The sequence below is a fragment of the Thermobia domestica genome, chromosome 6 (genome assembly GCF_964235325.1).
Source record: "Thermobia domestica chromosome 6, izTheDome1.hap1.1, whole genome shotgun sequence".
NCBI lineage: Eukaryota > Metazoa > Arthropoda > Insecta > Zygentoma > Lepismatidae > Thermobia > Thermobia domestica.
In genome coordinates, this window is record NC_137459.1 from 257,884,309 (window position 1) to 257,906,255 (window position 21,947).

The 21,947-nt window shown below is 36.7% G+C and overlaps 1 protein-coding gene across 1 annotated transcript in view; it reads left to right on the top strand.

Moving 5' to 3' along the window:
* Positions 1 to 21,947, top strand: part of LOC145687511 (cell adhesion molecule Dscam1-like) — a 1,370,399-nt gene that overhangs the window by 1,336,608 nt on the left and 11,844 nt on the right. The window lies entirely within an intron of this gene.

A 21,947-nucleotide genomic window follows, 5' to 3' on the forward strand; every position in this document is an offset into this window, starting at 1 on the left:
CTTTCGCAATAACGGGATCCTTTCATCAGTGGGGAGTTATAGTAATTCAATGTGAAAGTTGATCATCTTAATTGTCAACTATTCGCACCTGACGGCTTCTCGAAAGGAAGCGGAGGTTTTAAGATATGAATTCCCTTAAGAATTTCTCAAAACATCTTTTGCTCCGAGGGAAACATTTGTAACTCATTAACAAGCGGTAGAGGATAGTATGCAACAACTACAAAATTAGAATGTGCATATGTGCCAAAAAGAATAAAAGAAATATGTCTAGAATAAACCACCGTAAGATACGTATTTTTCTATTACCGTATATTCTTATGATTACTCTCAGTGGCGTATTAAGCGTTCCTGGCTTAATCCCCCGAAATATTATTTACTATTTTAAAGCAAATAAAATATCTTACAGAATTTTCACATTTCCAGGAATAAAGGTAGCAAAGCAACCCGAAACAAAATAGTAAATTCGCCACTAATTTCTCTCTCTCTCTCTCTCTCTCTCTCTATATATATATATATATATATATATATATATATATATATATATATATATATATATATATTACAGGAGCTGTCGCGCTTTTGTTTATTAAAATTTTACGATCAGGTAATACTAGAAATACTATTCTAAAAATCCACTAATCACACGTATTTCCTGAAAGTTGCCCACTTTTCAGTCGAACCGATGGTGGCCCGCAAACACAGGTTTCACTGTAATTTTATAACAAAATGACGCTTGTCTATTTACTTTATTTCATAGTTCTCCCATATTCACTTTCTAATGATGGACGACAGTTGCCATCTAAATTCATAGAATTATCGCACTCAACGTTTTTCACTTCATGATGTTGAGGCAGAGGTTATTCTTGACCCTCGGAGCTCACTTTAGGAACAATTCGTCAGGAAAAAATAATATATAATAATAACAACATGCACATGACTCAACACCCCGACGGGAGGTATCTGTTTCGACTCGACGAAACCCTGCCGGCAGTGGGACACTAGCGGCAATCCTTCGACTCGCCTCTATATTGGTTCGATCCCAGCCCCCGCCAAGTTAACTTTGTGGTGTACAAACACCGTGTGCGTGGGTTTTCTCGGGGTTCTCCCGTTTCCTCCCACTTTCTTCATTCCACCATTTCATTCATTACTCATCATCACCGTCTCCTTTAGCCTAACCGGCATACCGTGGGACGTAAAACTTAAAGATTTCATTTATTTTTTTTCGCCTCTATATTGCCGATCGACGTTTACCCGCAAGTTGGCCACTAGGTGTTGGCGATGTTTACGGCATGGGGAAGGTCCATTTTCACATAGCTTCGCTGCTGAAAGCGACGTTAAATTCAAAATCGACTCAACTCAACTCAAAAAATACAGTGCATCGCATCATATATCCATATATGCTTACCATGTGCTTTATAATAATTGCTGAAAGCTTGTTTATTATATGGAGCGCTTAGATCACAGGGCAATCAACCCATAAAGTTGTGAGAAAATTAGACATATAATTTGTAATGTAAGCTTCTGTATGTTGGTCTACGTACCTTGATTTGGGAGTTTCAAATTTCATCCGCTTTTCCACTGAGAAGTATCGATAATTCAACAAGGAAATAATTAGACCATGCTAATTTAATTGAAATTCATCGTAAGTTTGCCCATGACAAACATTTTACCATTTTATATCGTAAAGGTCAGATCCATCATTATTGTAACAGAGCGGTGCTTGAGGGATTGGCGTAGAAATTCAAACTCAGATTAGTTAGAATTTGACAACCTGGTTTTATTACAAGTATAAATTTTTTAGTCGATAGAAAAGAGGCCGTGGATCATGTGTCAGAGTTGATGATGATGTGTGTTGGTTGGTCAATCGTTCATGGTGGGTAGTGGGTCGGAGTGGGTCATGGTGGGTAGAGGTCAGAGTGGGCCAAGGTTGGTGGTGGATCGTGTGTCATACTGGGTCACGGTGGGTGGTGTTCAGTGGGTCGTGGGTCAAGTTTACATTGACCCACTCCATCTCTGATCAAATCTGTAAAACCAAACCAAACAAAGAGCAATATTAATACATAAAACGCTCAACATCTTAGCTATCCATGACATAAGTATGATCCGAATAACTCTAGTATATCCACAAACCATCATTTGTCATATTTTACCGAAATACGTCATAACTTTTCTGACAACCTGATACTTTAAATGTTGTTAATACGCAAAGTTCATTGATCTAATCACTTATTCACTTATTCTCTTGTGATCATCACAACCATTAAGGTACTTCCCGTAGATATAGGAAGGTGTAATGTAGTATCCAGGCTTGATGTAGCGTGCAAGTAAACAAATGAAAAGCAATAGGATAATATTGCACTCCCCCAAACCCCCTAAAGTGGAGTGTTTTGATTATTCAACAAAAAAAGTTGAAATCCAATCAGAAAATTCATAAAATATGAAATATGTAGCCAGGTCTCGACTTTGTAATAATAATAATAATAATAATAATAATAATAATAATAATAATAATAATAATAATAATAATAATAATAATAATAAAGCAATAACAGAATTACAAAATCAATTACGTAAACAATACTTTCCAATTAAGAAAAAGTTATTGCCACGACGCAGGGCCGTAACTTGTGGGAGGCAGGAGGCCACTGCCCCCCCCAGTGAAGCTCCCGCCGTTCGAGGGGTTTCCATTTTAAGACAAAATTGTCTTACTCCATATACGATACGAAAATGAAATTATAATGAAGCATCAAACAGGTTCACTACACTACATAAACAGAACAGCACACAACAGGTAAATAAAACAATAATGAGTCGTGGGCCCATTTCAGCAAAAAAAAAGTCTACTATTAGGGGCACTAAAAATAATATATATTCGTATATTATTGTCAGATTTGTCAATATTGTCCACTTAATTAATTTGTCGTGTATGGAACGGGCACAGAGGCACTAACTGCACTAATGACCTCGCAGACCTTGCTGTGCGGGAAGACCCACAGGCTTCGGGGGCCCATAAAGAGTAAAAGAAGGGTGGAAAGAGGGGGCCTAAGAATTAGGAAAACGACTTTTTCTAGGAGGCGCAAGTACGTGTATTAAGGCTTGCCCCCTTACCAAAATAATATAAGTTACGGCGCTGCCACGACGGTATTCGAACCCGTGTCTCTGCCATACGAGTTTCATAATTTGCCAATCTACCACAAATTCCTCATACAAAGATAAAACAATAAACTATTAGTTACGGAAAATAAAAGTAGAACTTTCTTTTTCTACACGTGTTGATGGAATTCAAAGAATGCGAAAATAATGTCTGCCGCAGGCACGGGTGGATCCGGGGGTTCGGAACCCCCCTTCGAGACCAGAAATGAAAAACACTAAGGAAAGATGAAACAAAAAGAAACGAGAAAAAGAAGAACCAGTGTTAAAAATATAAAGTTACAGCCAACGTTTGGTTACTCTTTCCTATGAGGAGCTTTGTGTGGGGGAAACAGGGGGGAGTCAAGTTAAAAATGGATATTATTGTAACGGAGCATTCTGAATTGCATCTAGCTCCATGCTAATCCTACGAGCTACAAATGACGATCAGATAATTTCAGGTAGATCTTAAGAAGTACCAATAATCCCCAATAACATGAGTCTAGTAGCATAGGTTCCAGTGACACTTGTTAAAGAAATTTTCAATTTCGCGGCAACACTAATTCATTTCGCGGCAGGATGTTTTCACTGCCGAAAGAGATGTTGTTGCTATCCTTAACGGCATTAAACGAAGACAAGAAAAAGAAGAAAAGACAAGAAGAACCGAGTTCGAAAAACCTCGAAAGACTAAATCTTTTTCAATTTTTTTATATCCTTTTACTCGAGATTTCTTCATAGTTTATTACTAAAGTACTTACTAACATATTCTCATTTTATTGTCCTAGCAAACCAATATGGGTACGTTGTCAGTAAAATAGTTTAGATTGATCGAACCTCTTGTTAGTAACCACCATATTTCATGTCGCGCCCCCATTACAAAATCCTGGTTTAACGAACCAAAATATTTTACCAGTAAAAAAGTTTAGAATGACCGAGCCCCTGGTATGATAACCTCAATATTTCGTCGCGGACCCCTGCTTATTACGAAATCCTGGCTACGTGCCTGTCTGCTGGCTTGCATTTTCGCGGATTCCAAGAATCTCAGATATCCTCTGATCTTATTGGCCGATACAGATAGGACATCAAGAGTCATGACTTACATATAGCGGAAATTAAGGCCAGCGGCTTTTGGCCCTGGTGGCCGAGCCATCTAGGGCAACATTCTAGTAACGAAAATAGTTTTTGGCGTGGGTTCAAACCTTGCCCAATGATTTTTTTTTAAATTTTCATAACACTTTTTTTTATTAAAATAGGATTGAAGATAATACTCAAAAAAGTGATTTACCGATTTTCTTGTAAATTTTCATAACACTTTTTCACTAAAATAAGCTTGCAGTTTTACTATACGGATCCATAGGAAACGTAATAATAATAATAATAATAATAATAATAATAATAATAATAATAATAATAATAATAATAATAATAATAGTTGTTGTTGTTGTAGTAGCAGCAGCAGCAGCAGCAGCAGCAGCAGTAGTAGTAGTAGTAGTAGTAGTAGTAGTAGTAGTAGTAGTAGTAGTAGTAGGAACGGGTTAGAAACCACTCAGGGGTTGGTTAGGTTCTGTTCTCTTGCTCAATTTTTTCTGTACATTTTATATGACCAACTTCAAACAGCTGGCTAGGGTAGCGCGCGAATACTGAAACTCTTGGGATCGGCGTAAATGCTGCTGGCTCTTTTTGTTTGGAAATTAGAAGTTACGATGAGGAAGAATAGTAGTAATGTAAATCGGGAGCAGTTAAAAACGATGAGGTAGCCTCAACTTGAATAACGTTTCGTGATATTTTCCTCATTGACGAAGGACTATATAACTTGCTTTTGAGTTAAAGAAGGAAATCTCGAGTAAGTCATTGTGACACTCATAAGGAACGTTTTCTCATACGAACATTAGTAGTTAGTATAGTCTTACATGCAACGATCTTAACTACCTAAAAGTTTAGATAAAAGGTTAAGTGACGCGGTAGGTAAGTGGTTATCGTATTGAACTTCTGTTCAGCGGGCCCGGGTTCGAGTACCGGCCAGGTTGAATCTTTTTCAAATGTTTCAATTTCAATTTCATTACGTACTCAGTGTGACAAGAAAGATCTTCTCTTCTCCAGAAAGAAAATGATGTTGGAATGAAGAGAATTGGAGAAGGTCTCTGAATGGATGCAATCATATACGAATTTATTTCCAGCAGTTGTTCTATATTTGATACTTTCAGCTACTGTCAAAAATTTTCATGTAAATGCGTAGTCAGTATTTTTATTTCACTAAACATACAGTATATAAAGAAATAATACATTACATACACAACAATATTGAGATTATTATATGGTGTTCTTTGGATAGCACGATCCGAACCATAGAGATTCCTCTTAGAATGGAGAACTGTTTCGTTAGTCACCTACGTTACAATTTTGCCTGCATAAACACCTGGATCAGGTCTAACAACTGCTGTCAGTGACGAGAAAAGTTACGTGTAAGTTGGGTTGCATCTGTCTAGGCGTTCTCACAACTACAAATGACCTGGACCCTAAGTACTGGAATTAAAGAGCTTAGGGGGGAGATACTTTTGTGGTTGGGTGTACATTCAAATTCACGAACGACGACGAACTGAAGGGTATGACGATACGGTTGCAAGTAAACAACTGTAGTCATAATAATATAGTTCAACTTAGCAACGGTGAAAATGGTGAGTAAATTAAAAATTACCAAAACTGAATACTTTACATCGCTCATTTCGAAATATGCCTAGGAGATTAAACTTACAAGAAATGACAAAAATCAGTGAAATTTGGCGTTGTAGTAAGCATGTATTGGCGGGGGAGGGGGGGGGGGGAAGAGAGCATCCCCGGTGGGGATAATTCAGAAGATTTTTTGTGGGAAACAAAATGTGATTAAAGGGGAAAATCCCCCTCATCCTCCCGGTAATTCGCACTCTGGTTATAGGCTGCCTAAAACATGAAAAAAAAAAAAAGAAATTTAAATTTCCATAGCTCCCAAACCATGGGACCTACCACAGTCGGGTCAAGACTTCACTAAGGAATAACCATGTGTCCTGTCCAAATATCTGAATTTCAGAATCCTGTGGTACTTCCACAAGAATTTTTGTAGAGGTAATTGTTGAGTACTTCAAATTATTTGCCCATAGCCAATCTTATTCTATAAAAATTATTGCGTGAGTACCTTAGGATTCTGAAATATGTATTGTTTGGAAAGCGCACGTATTAGTTCTTAAGTGAAGTCTTGACCCGCCTACGGTAGGTCCCATAGTTTTGAAGCTATGGACCTTTAAAGTTAATTTTTTTCATGTTTTCGGCAGCCTATAACTTCCAATGGAAGCATTTGTACAACCAGGTTGGTCTATACTGTTTGTCTTATCTTGGTGTCAGGAATCACCTCCCAAACGTTTGCTGTGTTGTTTTGAAGCACCGGATATATATATATAGGGAGATAGATAGATATTGTTTTACTGTATTTTCTTAGTATTAAATTCTAAGATTGCTTCAGATGTACTAGGGGAGAGGTCTGCAATGGCTATCACCTATTAAAAATGGGTTATTCCGTAGTTTCATTTGAAAAATATATTGAAACAAATTTGTAAATACGTACTCCAATCCTTCTACAACAAGTATGTAAAATAAAAAGAGGATCATTCTTTCAGTTCGGCAACACGATGGAAAAAACTCAAATTGCTACTTTGATCGCCATTCCCATCACATGTTTGTAATGGCGATCACAGTACAAGCTTAATAAAAACACAGAATTTCATAGCAGTTCAAGTTTCTTTTTCTACACTGCGCCTTCGAAAGACTGAGAAACGTCAACTGAATGTTTTATTTACGTATTTTCAAAGACACGTCACATATATATCTATGTGGTGAGTCCACAACAGCATGCACCCACGATCCACAAAAATTACACCGATACCAAGGTTTCAGTGTTTGACTCAAGTAGGCGTATTACCTATCTTACGTATAGCTTCTTTTAAAATTTTTGGCTAGAGAAGTATTCGAAATGTTTGTTAAGAACGGCGATCACCATGATGGTAAACCGATCACGTTGATCGGCATTCCCAACATTGTGCCATTTTGAAAATTGAGCTGGTTATACTGTAAAACGTAGTTTATTTGAAATATAACTCTGTGTCGTGCATTAGACTTAAATGTAACTTTTTATGAATCTTAGGAACTTCAAGATCTTACAACTTAAAATTGTACGTATCGTGAGTTGAAATATGCGGATCCTTATAAGAAAATCAACAAAAAACAAGTTTCTGCACACTGTAGACTTCAGTTTTCTCTGACAACTTCCTCGACAATACACAAGAAACCTTGCTACAAGAGGCAGATGCCAGCACTAGTTTGATTTCTTCTCGGGTCATGCAAGAGCGCAAATTGGGCTGATCGCCATTCCCAACTGATCGCCATTCCCTTCCTCTCCCCTAATATTATTCAATTAGTAATTTATACTAAACACAGTTCGTTCGTGCGTAAATGGGTCTTGGTCCTGAGGGACTAGGGTTCGATTCCTGTTCAATTCCCATGCTACTCTCACTTCTCACATAGCCTCACTATTGAATAGTACTCTAAACACAACATCAAGTTATCAAGTATTACTCAGCATCAAAAAAAAAAAAAAAAAAAAAAAAAGGCTGTAAGTATTATCAATATATATTTTCTTAAGTTATATTATAAAATGTGCAATCAATCATTAATTATTTCCTAGTGTAAAAATTTGAATTTTCTAAATTCTGAAATTATTTCTAAGTCCTGTAAACAAAGATTCAAGTATCCCTTTAATATCCTCCTGAAGTTCAACAACAAGAATTTTCCCTATAAAGCTGCACCCCAATCTCATTTCAAAGACTCCCAAATTAGATGAACAAATGTCTATTCTCTCTTTCTTTCTTCGGTATCTTCGCATCCCTGTCAAATGTTTCTTTTCAAATTTCAAAATACCATTTTTTCTGATCCATTTCATCTCTCTTCGTCCTGTAAAATAAATATTTTAAGAAAGATTCCGTCTTGTTGCATTTTCTAAAATTCACTGTGTGAAACACTGTAGCTAATAAATTTCGTTCACAAAAGTATGTGTTCCATTTCAAGGTTCAGCTCATATTCAACAGTGATTCGAATTTACACTAATCTACACAAATAGGTATGTCTCATATTGGCCATGATTCGGATTGAACGTTCATCAATAGGTCTATGTTCCATATAGCATTACTTAACAAGGAATTTGACTATTGTTAAAATAAATTTACTAACAAATGCAAGCAAAGTTTGATTTTAAGAACGATTTATGTGGTTGCTTGAAAATATTCAAAGTGTTTAGTGAGAAATACTGCAATAAAAGGGTAAGAAAGAAATGGAGAAAGCAATTTACACAACACCCCCCCCAATAAAACTTTTGTTATATATATATATATATATATATATATATATATATATATATATATATATATATATATATATATATATATATATATATATATATATATATATGGAGAGAGATAGAAAGACAGAGATTTATCTCTTTTTACCTTTCCATTTTCTCATGTGTTGCCCCTACAATAATATATTTTAACATTGTACCATTGTGAATCACAATTTTTCCCTTGTTCGTGTATTTTTCAAAATGTGTAAATACATCTTCAATGTCTTTTTATTTAATTTCCTCTTCTTCTCGATCCTCTTCACTTCTTTTCCTTCTTCCTCTCTCTTTCCTTTTCTGTCCTCACCTTTCTTTTCCTGAACATTATCTAACACACTCTTCATTTCCATCACACATTTCTCATGCTTAAAAGATTGTTTCCTTGGACCTCCATTTTTTTTCTGAAATAAATAAGTACGTTTTATTAGCACAAAAATATTTTCTACAACACAATAAAATACTATTAGAAGGTAATGTTTAACAAATGATTCAATTCGACTCCGAAGCCCTTTATTTTATACAATATTGTAATCAATACTAAACAATAATAGTCATTCAAGGTAAGTGAAATAATCACTGAAAAATTAGCCTACTTCCTAACAGGAAGATACTATAAACACTATCCTCAACCTCTGTTGTTCTACACGAGTAATCTATTCTCCGATATTAAAGATTTCTACTTTTTCATTTTCAACATATAGTTTGCATTTATCAAAGTAGCAGGGATATTTCTGATCATGTCGTTCAAATAGTGGTCATTTCGCAATCCTAGGACGAGCGTTCCCAGAATCTGTGGATTTCTGTTCGGACAATATTGTGTATGCAAGTTTTCCCAGGGTTTTCCTCCAACATCCTTATTCTACCAATTTCTGTCTTAAGGATCTATAGGTTTTAAGAGTATTCTAACAAATAAAAAATCCTGAGTTAAAAGAAGACACGTTTTCCATAAATTTTTTCTTCCATTCCTTCCGACCTTATCATTCCACCAATTCTACCATTATCATTCACTTGCGTTAATCAACCATCTCGCATAGCCTAACACGGATCCAAAAAAATTATTTCAGTAGTAGAGCATTTCATTTACAGGTAACCAAAAGTTCTCTCTTCTCGGAGTCCTCTTCCCTCCCACATTTTCTTTCCATCAGCAAGAATTACGTGCATAACCACTCGTTTTCCATACCAGTAACACGAATATTAGTCTTTGATAGGCGCTAGGGAGACAAAGCACTCACCTATCTTCTGCCCAAATGAGAGGAGGAAGTTTGCAATCAGACAGGGAGCTCGATTGCGTTGAGCTCAGAAGTCCGAGGCAAGTGTTCCAGTATATGTGTGAGTACAAAATCGATATACAAAATTTTAGCTTACCATTATCCTTTTTCTTGTTCCCATAAACTATTACTTCACGAAAACACTTATTTTTATTCCTCCACATACAATTTTTATTGTCCTCTAATAATCCAGTTTTAATAACAAACTTCTTCCTCAATTTTTATTCGATCACACTTAAAGTATTCGCGGTTTCAAGTTTCAAACAAAACGTTGAAAGATGTTCTAAACCTCTTTTTCAAAATATAATTTTATTTTATCACCTCACAACTTTTAACGGGTATTATTATACAAGAATTAAAAATCAACAATTCACGCCAGGGTCCATGTGGGTTCTGTGAGGGGTCATAGCTCACGAGAGAGGCCGGGGAACCTCCAATCAACGAAACTTGTTCTTAATATCATTTTATTTTATCATCTAGCTCTAATAATTAAATAAAAATAAATAATTGATGACCCCTCGAAGAGGCTACGAGCCAGGGCACATCAACCAAGCTAGGAAACACGGGAAAAGGTCCAAGGTGCTACAAATCAAGCAGGGAGCCACAGGAGGGGATATAAACTAATCTGGGGTCCATGAACCAGGACCATCATACACGTATCCATTTACCTCGAGAAAGGTCATTCAACCTGCAACCACAATCAAACCTAATACAACAAGGAGGAAGAGAAAGGGTCTATAGGGAACTGACATGAGGACAAATGAAACCAATTAAGAATACATTTACTTAGACAACAGGCGGCATCCTTTTCATGACGACCCTTATATCAATGATGACTTGTGTGTGTGTGTGTGTGTGTGTGTGTGTGTGTGATAGAGAGATAGTGTGTGTACGAAGAAAATAAAGAACTTAATATAGTAAACGACAACTAATGCCTTCAGTGCTGCCCTTGTGAATTCCCATTCCAGCTGACATGCCCGTTTTACCTAAATATAATCGGGTTTGTCACCTGTCAGCTTAGAACCCCCGAAAACTACAAATTCGACACTAATCTCGGTCATTTGATACATTTTATTTTTTACCCTACCTCACTAATATGCTGACGAATCTGAACTTGTTGTTCAACGCTATCAGGAGTGCAACTATTCATCTCAATGACAACAAAAGCCATGAATTTAACACTAACATAAGTCACTTTCGATTATTTTTATATTTCACTCCCTTCCCGCCTCATAGGAGTACTAACGGAGGCTAACGTTGGACTTAATGGCATCGAAAAGTTCCGTGTCAATTCATCAAGAACATAATATCGAATACTAAAACATTGACGTACAAAACGTCGACAGCACATTTCATCGACACTACATAACAACGATGGTACATTTCATAATATCAACAACCCAAAACATCACCAGTCAAATCGTCGATAGCCGATTCAACGACAAGCAAATCATCGTCAGCCAATTCATCGACAGTCAAATCATCGACAGCCAATTTATCGTCAGTCAAATCAACGACTACCAAATTATCGATAACCAACTCATCGAAAGCTAAGTCATCATTGTCTTATATATTTGCTATTATCCTTTTGGCTACTCCGTCTCCTTTAGCCTCGTCGGCATAATCGTGGGACGTGAATACGTACTGCTATATACGGTCTCTAAGTGTTCGTCTTCAACTGTTGATAGTAGAAGATCATTATCAGTAAATATTTAATCTTATCCAACTGATATTTGGAATTATCTCGAGAGAGACTTAATACATACTTTTAACTTCGAGCTTTATAATTGTGAGAACGTACTATCACAGATTCAACTAATTTCTATATTTCACTACCTCCACACATCAAAAAAGTTGGTTTTCTTTTCCCATTGTCCGTCCGTTTGTTCGTCCGTATGTGCAGACGTAGAAGCCACACCTTTCAACGTATCATGACAAAATTTTTAACATTTTACGGAATTAACCAAAGGAGCTTCTCCTATTTTCTAGATATGGCGCAAAATAAGTGGTATTTTACTTAAAGAGAAAAGTAGAAAATTTGTCGTTTTATTGAAAAGGGTTCTAACGGTTTTGTTAATATTTCATAGTTTAAAAAATAATGATACCTTACAGCAGTGGCGTATTTAGGATTCCACTTGGGGCGGAAAGAGCTATGCACAACACGTGAATAAGCACTTATATTTTCCTTTTCACCCTTGAAAACGTAACACACAAGGGCATCATTGAGGAAGTAGAGCGTACAATTGCCCACGTGAGTTTGAGAATTAAATATATTGTGATCGATTGTCTACTAATACACTTGGAAAAAACGTGAAACTCGTATGTGGGGAAAAGACGTGAAACTCGTACGTGGGGGAGGATCTTATCCACCCCCAGGCAAATCAGAAATGACACTCCTGCAAACACACGTTGAATATTTGTAATCTCATTTCAACTTAACTGATTTCAATTTAGAAAAATTGAAATATTCAGTTGCAACTGCGTACGTTTTTACCTGAAAGAAAGTGTTGAGATAAGTTGAAGCTGAAATATACTGATTGCAGTTTTAGTGGCAATAATTGCGGACTGGTGAATCTTATGTGATATGACACCCACAGACGTTTAACAGTGAATCTAACCTTTTGTTCTATTCATAGAATAAAAGAGAAGCATCCTCTTGGCCCACCGAATTTTCCGGGCTATTTATTCCCACCTCTTGATTTTCTTTAATTCGAACATTTACCTTTCTTTATAACTAAACGATATAAATATTCCGTTGCTATAATACCTAACAAGCAATAACTAAATAATATGAAAGTAACAACTAACAAGCAAGGTTTTTCAAGTATCCTATTCCGATTTGCTTGAAACTCTTGGAGTAAATAAAGGAATCAAATGTAGGACATGTGTGGTTTTTAATATCGACGAACGTGGGGGATGAAGGAGTAAACAACTCCCTAAAGTGCGAACATAGGGCAATATCACACATTTTAGCAAGGCCATAACTAGCAAAACAATGTGAATTTGGTTGAAACTCCTGGAGTGAACAAAAGAATCAACAGTAGAACATGGGTGTTTTTTTTTTTTTTTTTTTTTTTTTACATAGACCAATGTGGGGAATGAAGGGGGTAAACACCTCCTACATTGTAAACATACTCAAAACCACACCTGTTAAGAAGACCATAACTAGTTGCGCCGTTAGAGATACACAATGGCTAATGTTGGAAAACAGTTATAAGTTTGTTCACTTTACGTGAAACAATATGCTCCCGCTTAAATGCCCACAACAACATTTCTGTGGCCGTAAATGAAGGAGGTTATGCTCCTGACTTATTGGAGAGCACACAGCTGCAGTTCTACATCATTCAGCGCTAAATATGCACTGAAAGCGGTTTGAAAGTTCTAAAGCACGGCGAGAGCTTCACCTCATGCAATTTGTCTTTTCGTGTTCCACCTGAAGGGACTTCCTTTTCCCAACGGTACGACTGCTTTCGGGACGTTACTGTCTTGTAGTGTCTCATAACGGACTGTAACGACAATCTCTTTAGTTTTCCACTCTTCCATAATTCGAATGCTTTCCTCTTGTATTCCAAGTCCACAGACTCACCACTCATATCACCGCAGGTCCCCGATACTCTACTTCGCACATATTCCTCGTAAGTTTCATCCACTTCTCCAGAATCGCTGATGGCAATTAGTTCCATGACATCATCATCCAAATCAAAGTGTACAGTAACGTCTTCATTGTATATTGGCATGGGTCTATCTGCAATGTCAGTAGTTTGTAAGGTGTGTCTCTGCCCTGTTTGGAAGTGGTTCTGAAATCAATGCAATATCAAAATAGGCTGCAAGTAGAATGACATTTAATGGGTTTACACCCATTTCGAATAGGGCCGTATAGCATTGACTTATTACGAAACAATAAATGTTGTTAAATCTGTGGCTATTTGAAAATGCGTTTTCGAAGCGTTACCCCCCGTAGTGAACGCGATCTAGGTGGCTACTCGGTAATTTTACTTTCGCCAGAGTTATAAATCATACTGTGAGCCAGTCAGGGTTTCCACATATTTGTTTGCCATGTCCAGGTCTATAATAGCAAAGTGACAATACTCTGCACAAAGCATCTTTCAAGCAGCTGTTTCTTGCTAAAATTCCCTTGCCTGGCAACGTCTTTCGTTTTTTCCTTCCTTTAGACATCTTTTAAACAGCAGGCGGTCTATTGTTCCGAAACGCATCAAATACGCTCGAACTGACGTTTTCTCCTCGTTTTTATTGCTTTCGCGTTTGCAGCGCACTGTGAAAGCCATCCACATTTAAATGCATGCGTATTCCAAGCGTACGCATGAGCAATAAAAACGTTTTACGAACGCTTCAAATAGCCGCCTACTTAGTGTAGAAAAAAGTAACATTGATTGAAATACTTAATGATACAGAGTTACGAAACTATATGTACACTCATGTCGCATATCTGTAACTGTCATCTCGTAAGAATATAATTTGATAATGATTTAGCAGTGTACTTTTAATACTGATACTATGTGTATAATCGGGAAATGTATAGTTGTGGTAAATTTCATAAGAAGAGAATTATAAATACGAAAATTAGAATGAGTAAAACGAAATGTTGCTACTTGGACAAGAAAACTTTATTTTCGTTTTATCATTCTTATTTACTGCTCTTTTGACATGAAATTTGCCACATACATGTCTGCCGATTATACACATACTAACATTATAAGAAATACCGGGCTAATTCGTTATCAAATTATATTCCTACAACAATATTTTATAGATAGGCGACAAAAATTTTGGACATGAGTCTACATGAGATCACATAATGGCTTTGTCATTTATGTTTCCATGTGTAAAAAACATTCCAACGAAAGAAAAGACAGCGAAAAATTTCAAATGAAAAGGTATGTCATATTGGATGGCATTTGAAAATTCGTGAAAGAAACATAAATGACAAAGCCCGCATGTGCTCACATGTGAACATAGTTTCGAAATACTGTATCATTAAGTATTTCAATTAATGTTACTGTTTTCTACACTTAATACGATAATACCTAAAAGAACAACAAACACATCTGCACAAATTTTCCTGATTGCGAATGTCGGATTGATGCGGGGGGAAAAGTCCAACCTGGCGTCTTTGGTTAACTGCTCTCTTAGATATTCGAAGTTGGACTTAAACGATTTTTGCCTCAAAAAAGCCATAATCAATGCATTCAACCGTTTTGGAATAAAGTGTACATCAGTGTGTATCGAAAAAACTTTTTTTTTTGAAATGTTAAGGTGAGTAGTGAAAAAAAGTGGCCATTGGTAACCAAAAAGACGTCTGATTTTTTTTTTTTTTTTTTTTTAGATTTTTTGGAAATCGTTTAGGTGGCGCGCATCAACCTTGAAGTTTTGATAGTGATTTCGGTATGCAACCACGCAAAACAATTTCACAAAAATGTCATTATTCGGCTAGTTTATGTACTTTTTTGCCGTATGGTAGTTTATTGGTTTGTTTGTAGCAAATATGTTAAGTTTGTGTCTCAACGGTAGTTTCCTATGCTGTTTACTTACGCTTTTGGTAAAAAAATTGTTAATTTTAATCTAAAAGTATGTAATTTTTATTCATGTTTTCCAGTTGGTTTTCACTGAGTTTTATTTGAAAGTTTTCCGATATAAAAACTAATTAAATGATATGGCTTTCAAATTACTAAAAGTTCCTTAATTACTATCCAACGCTTCGCTTACTTTCATAACTTATGCTTTGAAAATAACCCACAACTCACCAAGACGAGGCGACTGAATTGCGAGGTTCACCCAACCCAAATTATGTTTGGAAACATGATTTTACTAAGGGGTAGGCCAAGATGTTCTTCTAGTTTTCTTCTTGGACTTTATAATCTACTTTTGTTTGCAATATGACCTCTAGATTCCAATTTCGCTTTCATGTAGCCATCACGCGCACTGACGCCGAAAACGAAAGACGCAACCCCTATGGTGATTTTCATAAGTTGTTTCACTCCTTGAGTGTTTCAGAAAAAGTATTGAATTTCTGCTATTTTTTTTTAAAATAAAGTCATCGACTTTTTCATTTATAATATTATTGGTCACCGGAGGTTCATGGAGGAGCATGAAGCCGAATCATTCGTGTCATAGTATTGTTCTGCCTTAAAATTGATAGTTGGGAAAACACGAGTGCGAAGTCTTTAACTCCTCGCAAACCAAGATTTATTATGTCTGAGTTTTGCTCAGTTTATTAAAACCAGCAGGAGATTTTTAGAATGGGTGAGAAATGAGCTTTGTTGGATGACCCTATCAATCAGATCTCTCACGCCGTGTGGGAGGAATTGGGACAAGTGGATCATATTCCTGCTCCATTAGCTATCAATGCTTTCCTCTTGATCCCAAACCACACCAGTACGTACATCTTCATTATGTACGTTGCAATAAGCTGCAGTTATATAGGGGGGGGGACATGTTTACATACAGCTGCAGCACTCTGCATGCCGACGTTAAAAACAGTGACCGAACAAGTGGTCCGGGCTTATTCCACACTAAACTGCACAGATAAACACCGCTCAAAACAGCTAAACAGATATAAAAATATATTGTTGGTCCGTGCTTAAATCTGTCATAAGAAATCCAGTCGCGCACTGAGAAAAAATATAGGGGGCGTACTTAAAAAGATAGGTTACATGCGTAATTCCTTCAGTATTTGGACTGAACGTACTGCAGACGTATAACTGAAAACGCATGTTTTATAATACTTTCTGTATAAGTGTTCCATCTATACGTTCTTTCCGTATGAAACAATGTAGGCGGTCAGGGTCTCACATACAAATGGACGTATATAACATATAGCTGACGAAGGTAACACAAGTATATGCATGTGATATACGGAAAACTGTTAGATGTTAGACATCCTGCAATGGCATGATGTAACACCTAAAGGCAGTACCTATGCAGCATACGGATAGCGCATGCTCCGTACTGATTTCTATAGTAAGCAAGAGGATACCATATATTTGTACAATATACCGCTGTCAGGAGAACGGATTTTTCTCTGTGCGGTTGCTAACGCACCTTTGTTTTACCAACTATCAATTTTAATGCAGAACAATACTATGACATGAAATGACTCGCGTTCATTCTCCTCCACAAACCTCCGGTGACCAATAATATTACAAAGAAAGAAGTAGATAACTATATTTTATTTTAAAAAAGCAAAAACTCAAGTCTTTTCATGAACATCCAAGGAATGAAACGACATGAAAATCATCATAGAGGCTGCGTCTTTCGTTTTCGGCTTCAGCGCATGTGATCGCTAAATGAAAGCGAAATTGAAATCTGGAGGTCATATTCCGACATTGCAAACAAAAATAACTACAAAGTCCAAGAAGAAAACTAGAACATCTTGGCCTGCCCCTTAGTAAAATCATGTTTCCAAACATAATTTGGGGTGGATGAACCTCGCAGTCCAGCCACCTCGTTTTGATGAGCTCTGCGTTATTTTCAAAGCGTAATAAATTATGAAAATAAGCGAAGCGTTGAATAGTAATTAATGAACTGTTTTAGTAATTAGAAATCTATATAATTTAATTAGTTTTTATGTCAGAAAACTTTCAAATAAAACTCAAAGTCAAAACCAACTGAAAAGCATCAATAGAAAAACACATTTTTAGCCTAAAATTCACCATTTTTAACCAAAAGCATAAGTAAACATCATAGGAAACTACCCTTGAGGCAAGAATTTAACATATTTGTTATTTAAAAAAATAAACGACCATAAGGCAGAAAAGAATACATAAAATAGCCGAATAATGACATTTTTGTGAAATTGATATGCGTGGTTGCATACCCAAATCAATATCAAAACTTCAAGGTCATTGCCACCTAAACAACCCCCCCCCAAAAAAAAATAAAACATTTTAAAAAATCAGGCGTCTTTTTGGTTACAAATGGCCACTTTTCTGCACTACCCACCTTAACATTTCGAAAAAAAGTTATTTTCGATACACCCTAATGTATAGGAAGAAACGAAACAAAAACGTAATGCAGCTTTTATCACCAAAGAGAAAACAAAACAAGGAAAGTAAATTGGTAAAATATGGTATACAAAATATCTCAAACAAAACTCGTGTTTTGTTATCCGATAGTTATTCAAACAATTACAGGTCCCTCTGCAATAACAAGGTAGGTGGAGTTACTTCGAATCCTGGTAAAACATAAAAATAAAAAGCGTACCTTGCTTTTCCGCTGCCTCTAGTGCGTCAGTTCTGGGAAAACAGTATTAATCGGTAGCGAGTCGCCGATTCCTAATGCGGGTAATAGAGAGCACCACTGTATGCGGCCAGTGAAGCAAGCAGTAGTAGATACGAGGAGGTGACGCGGGGTGAGTGTAACTTTGTTGGGCAAGAGTTGGTTGAAGTGAAAGGTTGGGTGAAGTGAGACATCCCCCATGCCGTAAACATCGCTAATACCTAGTGGTCCATTTGCTGGTAAATGTCGATCGTCGATATAGCGACAAGTCGAAGGATTGCCGCTAGTGTGCCACTGATGGCAGGGTTTCGTCGAGTCGAAACAGATATCTAGACTCGAGATATTGAAGTTACCACTGCATAGCATCAAGGACCTCATTTCGATCCGCAATCCTTCGATTCGTCGCGGAGAATCGCGAAGAGACCAACACGAACAATCGCCAGTCATGTATATGTGGTTATTTTTATATATTTTTTTCTGACGAACTTTTTCTAAAGATAGCTGCGGGTGTCAAGAGTAACCCCTGCCTCTACATCATGAAGTAAAAACTTTTGAGATGAGTGCGTATAATTATATGAATTTGGATGGCAACTGTCGCCGATCATTATAAAGTGAATATGGGAAAACTATGAAATAACGTAAATAGATGCGCGTCAATTTGTTGTAAGATTACATGGCGAACGCATTTTATCTTATTCTAAACGGATATCGTCGAATCTACACGGTCAAAAGAGCACTCTGATTGGCCAAATTGAGAAGATCTCTATGATTTATCCCTTATGCGAGATTTCCTTCATCGTCTCCATGGTGAAGTCTGAAGAACACGCACCTAGTAATCCTAAGGTTGATGGTAATCCATCCCGGAGTACATTTTTAGTGCTTTTAGACTCACCTTAATGTGAACAAATTATGCATATAGGCAATTTAACATATTTTGAGGGAGTAATTTTGTGGTTCATTGGCGTTTCATCAGGTCTCTGCTGGTGGTGGTATAATTTTCAAAACGAAAGAGAGGCCAGCGCGAATCGTCGCTGCTTGGCAGCCACTTTCTGCCGAGAGGTCGCTAGTTGCCCATCGGTGGTCCACCGACGCTTCTGCATGGGGATATTTGGAGCTTTTGTTCCGAAATGGACACAATTGAAGAACTAGAGAAGTAGAAGGGGCGCAAGAGGAAGGAAAATCGTGAACTCTGGCAAAGAAATGTTTCAAGTTTAACCTTGAGGGAACGAAATTGTTGGTCGAACAACTGTACAAAAGTCTCGTTTGTTTTAATTTAATTTTTTTTAAGTGTGTTGCCATCACTTTCAGGCTACGAGAAAATATATGCTGTACTTAAGGATATTACAAAAAATAACAAAAATTCAGCGGCGTATCCACCACAAACACACAAAAAACAAAGAAAATGCGCATCGATGTTTTTTTTTTAAAAAAATCACATGTACACCTACGTAGTATCTACAATCTGTGAAATTTTCAAAATGTTTCGAGCATCCCCACGAAAATTTTAAAAAATCAATTTTAAGCATGTATGATACGATAATTCAGTAAGGGATGGGTACGGGGTCGAATTTTTCTTTATGTAACTTTAGGTCAAGAGTAACATTTTGGGTCAATGACGACCCAATTTGGATCAAGTGCCAATTTCACTATCTTACTAGGGAAAGCCCTTTGGTGTGCTCTCCCACCGGGAATCGGGCTTGAGACTATGTAATATATATATATATATATATATATTAGGGTGATCCTAAAAAAAACTAATCTTTAAAATTTACATGGGGTACCCTCTTATTTTGATCTACTATTTAGAAAAAGACTTCCATAAAATTTTGAGATTTTTAAAAAATGTTTAGGGGTGACTATCATCTTTTTAAATTTCAACATAATCTAGCTTTTTCTTAATGAAATTTCGACGGAAATTATTTCAACTTATAAACACGAAAATGACATTGATTATCAATAAAATTACTAAAATAGGAAAGTACATTGCCCTCTACTTTCATCTCAACCAATCAGCAGTCACCCATGAACCGCACAAGTCGTATACCTATGGGGGTAGGGCGCAAAGGAATAGCGTAAACATCAAAACAGCACCTATTAACGAATATTTTGTTATTTAAATAAGTCTAGGGCGCAAAAACGTAAGTACGCACGAGTGCAAAATACATGTGGGCCCGCTCAGTTTTGTAATATTTTACAGCCTGCAATAATTCGAACGTAACCTTTAATTTTGTGTTTCAGTATACTTTTGCTCTGTAATTCTGCTTAAATTAAAGCCATACGAGAACACTGATTGTTAGGCAGTGAGGCATAGACCAATGAAGACGTATACGCAGTATTGTGCTCGCACTTTTAAACTTGTTTTTCTGTTTTGTTATTGTCACAACTTAACGGATTTAGAAGAGTGGCCATATATTTTCTGATGTAAGTTGTATTGACATTTTGACCAGTTGCCCGTTTGCACAGGGTCATCATAGAGAGCTGAGATTTGTTCTATCTTCTTTTATTTAACAATAGCTTTTATACAATATGCTACTTGACCCCCGGTTCCATTTGCCAATTTTGAGTTGGACCCCGCCTGGGACCCTGCGAGTGCCCCGGGGACAACATTTTTTCATTCAAAAGGTGGTGGGCTCCCAACACTAATTTGATATGTATTCGCTGAGTTTCCTTACCTGACCGTTTCCGAAAAATCTGACCCGGAAGCTGACTTTGTAATGTATAGTATGGAGCTCAATTTCTAACTTTTCACGCTTATATCTCCGCAACGGTTGCGATCGAGGATGTATCACTTTTCTTGTTATGTTCTTTTGCTACAAGGTATCCAACGACCATAGTCTCGACTCGAAGTCAGAGTTGCACTTGGATAGGTTCCCTCGTTAGTGTTTTCTTTCATTACAAAAAGGAATAAAATATAAGGAACTCATCTCACTGTGCTGTTACTGATATGATTCAGATTAAGAAAAAGGTTAATATTACTACAAGATTAAAAAACATGTGGTTGATAAAATTGAAGATCTGTTGAAGGAGTGGCAAAAGCTGGAAAAGAACAAAGAAAATAAAGCCAAGCACCCAGAAAGTATGAAGAAGAAAGATGATGGTTAGAAGTTGGCTCTGGAAGATCTTTTTGATATTTCCCACGCTAATACTCTCAATATGATGAAAATAGAACATAAAGATTTTCTGATCACTCAGAGACAAAAAGGACTACCCAGTAAAATGGGGCATGTTGATATGAAATTTGTAAAAAAAGAAGCAAATTCAAGAGAGAGAAAAGCACGTTTGGAAAAAATGAAAGAGCGTGAAGAAGAAAATAAAAGATTACTTTTTGAAAGAACATCAATTCTTCCAGACGCATGTGAACAAAATAGTTCAACTGAAAGTGAAAATATTTCGATACATGAAGAAGTGGTTTCATCTTGTGATCCACCTCCAAAGAAAAGAGGTAGAAAGAATATTTTAGAAAGTAACGTAGCTGCAAGCCTTGATGCAGCAAAGTTAAGTGACAGAAAAGCAACTGTTGTTTTGACTAGTACACTAAAAGGCAGTGGCGTAGGGAAGGCGGGCCAGAGGGGCTGGGCCCCCCCAAAGAGGTCCGACATGTACTTTGATGTTTGTAATTTTTATATATTTTTTATGTTTATATATTTTTTATTTGTAATTTTTTTTACATGTTCCTATAACAGCACTTGGCCCTCCCAAACACACATTCTGGCTACGCTACTGCTAAAAGGTGTGGGATGCGATCCTTCCGAGTATAATGTGAACAAACCTTCTATTCGCCGTCTTAGATCAAAAGCAGAAACAAGAGAGCTCAAGATTTAAAGAGCGTGTGTTTGAACGTGCACTGGGACGGAAAACTCTTAGAAGATATTTCAGGTAGTGAAAAGGTTGATAGA